This window comes from Octopus bimaculoides, chromosome 14 (genome assembly GCF_001194135.2).
Source record: "Octopus bimaculoides isolate UCB-OBI-ISO-001 chromosome 14, ASM119413v2, whole genome shotgun sequence".
NCBI classification, from domain to species: Eukaryota; Metazoa; Mollusca; class Cephalopoda; order Octopoda; family Octopodidae; genus Octopus; species Octopus bimaculoides.
Genome location: NC_068994.1, coordinates 49235103 through 49237745, shown reverse-complemented (window position 1 = coordinate 49237745; position 2643 = coordinate 49235103). Strand labels below are relative to the sequence as shown.

The following is a 2643-nucleotide window of genomic DNA, read 5'->3' as shown; positions in this document are numbered from 1 at the left end:
TATTATTATTATTATTATCTTTATCTTTATTATTATTATTATTATTGTTATTGTTATTATTATTATTACTATTATTATTATTATTATTATTATTATTATTGTTATTATTATCTTTATTATTATTATTATTGTTATTGTTATTAATATTATTATTATTATTATTATTACTATTATTATTATTATTATTATTATTATTATCGTCTTCATTATTATTATTATTTTTATTTTCATTATTATTATTGCTGTTCTTCTTATTATTATTATTAAGGCGGCGATTTGGCAGTATCGTTAGCACACCGGGCAAAATACTCAGCGGCATTCTGCCCCTGTTTACCTTCTGAGTTCAAATTCCACTGAGGTTGACTTTGCCTTTTGAGATGTATGTAATCAAGCCTTAGCTCCTCCTCCAAAAATTGCTGGCCTTGTGCCAAAATTTGAAACCAATACTCATATTACTATAATGTGATGAAATAATAATAATAAACATGCTTACGAGAACAAGATCGAAAGTATGTACGTAAAAATACCAGCATGCTTCAAACTCAACTAATGTAGCTTTACTGGGAAAGACTTGCTGAACCAACTATAGAAGGGGAAAGAGTAAAAACAACTGGCGTTGGAGTTAGATATAAAACAAGGGAGCTGAGTGAGTGTGAGCGAGGTCTAATCGTATCTCCTCGGGAAGACGGAATGTCTCAAAAGCAAATTGCTCAGAAGATGAAATGTTCTCGATGTGGTGTGCGAACGACTCTCAAGCGCTTCAGAGAGACAAAAGATGTGAAGACAATACAAAGAATAAAATGAAAAAAGGTTACATCACCTCATGATGACAGATCCATCACCCATCAGTTGCTCAGAAACAGGAGAAAAACATAGTCGGAGCTCTATGTTGACTTCAATGAGGCAAGTACTTCACAAATATCAACCAGAACTGTTAGAAGAAGGCTTGTAGAATACGGTCTGAAAGGCTGCAAAGCCAGAAAGAAGCCATGAGTTTCTGAAGCGAATATGGACAAAACGTCTTCAGTGGGCCAAAAACCACTCAAATTGGACCAGTGAGCAATGGTCGAAAGTCATACGGTCTAATGAAAGTAATTATCAGGTAAGATAGTACATGTATCCAATCAACATATAAATTTAATGTAACTGGTTTGTTGGTCAAAATATATAAAAAGTATCCAACATAAAGCTAATATTATTTTTCATGTTTTTACTCAGGTTTTCGGTACATCTGGTGCAACTTTCGTGCGTCGCAGAGGTGGGGAATAATTTAAGGCTGAATGTCTGGTATCAACCAGAAAACATGGGGGTGGTTCTATCAGGGTGTGGACCGGCATGCCTGCCTCAGAACCCGGAGAAATATTTTTATGTCAGGGAAGGATGAATTCAGCTACCTATGTTTCTATGTTAGTGGATGTTTTAAAGCCATCAATTGCATCCAAGACTGTCAAGAAACAGTATTATCTTTCAACAGGACTACGCTCCGGTTCATACAGCAAAGAATACTCGTCAATGGTTTGTGACATAGGGTATTGTTCCCATGGACTGGCCAGCTCAAAGTCCCGATCTAAATCCGATCAAACACCTATGGGGAACTCTTGGGGAAGCTATCAGGAATACAACAATTAAAAATAAAGAGCATTTGTACCAAAAGTTGAGAGCGCTTGTGTATTTGTATATGTGTGTGTGTGTGTAAATATATGATTTACATATCTATAAACCCAAGTATACACACACACACACTCACACACACACACACATACACATATATATATACCCATACCACCCAGTGGTATAAACACACATATAATTATACATACACACATCTATATATATATTTACGCACACACACAAACACACACACACACATAAACACGTTCTTTCTCAAATAAACATACACTTACTCGCTCGTATACCCATATCCAAATACATTTTCTCATATAAAAATATTATTAAAAACGTATTTGCATAAGAACATAGAACACGTGACACTCTTTGTGTGTGTGTGTGTTTGTGTGTGTTAGTTTTTGCAAGGATGTGAAGATCTGTTCTTAAGCAAAAACTCTTACTTTTCCTCGAGAACAGTCACAGTCGGCATGCATTATTTTGGCACATATCGACCACATCCAAAATTATTGAATTCTTAAGAAACGTTACATATCTAACAAGGAATCAACAGATTTCTCTTGTTTTATGTTCTCCATCTATTATACATGTGTGTGTGTGTGTGTGTGCGCCTGTGTGTTGCGTGTGTGTGTGCGTGAGTATCAGTGTTCTGAATCGGCATGTCTATGTGTGTGTGTGTATCATTGTGTATGGGTGTGTGTTGTAAATACCAGTGTGTGTATCTGCGAAAATGGAAGTAATAACGGCAAGAATTCTACAACTTTTCCCAATAATTTATACTTTTGTGTGTGCATTGCACGCGCGTGTGTGTATATGTATGGATGTTTTTGTGTTTGTGTGGGTGGGTGTTTTTTATGTGCATCAATGCATATTTATTTTTCTCTTTCTCTCATTTTCTCTCTTACTCTTATTGTATATATACTCATATGTGTATATATATATATATATATATATACATATATATGTGCATATATATATTCATATATATACATATATATATATATATATATATATATA

The 2643-nt window shown here is 34.2% G+C and overlaps 1 pseudogene; it reads right to left on the bottom strand.

Annotated features, from left to right (window-relative positions):
* LOC128249350 (probable cyclin-dependent serine/threonine-protein kinase DDB_G0292550) overlaps positions 1 to 2643 on the bottom strand; it is a 79795-nt pseudogene that overhangs the window by 32773 nt on the left and 44379 nt on the right.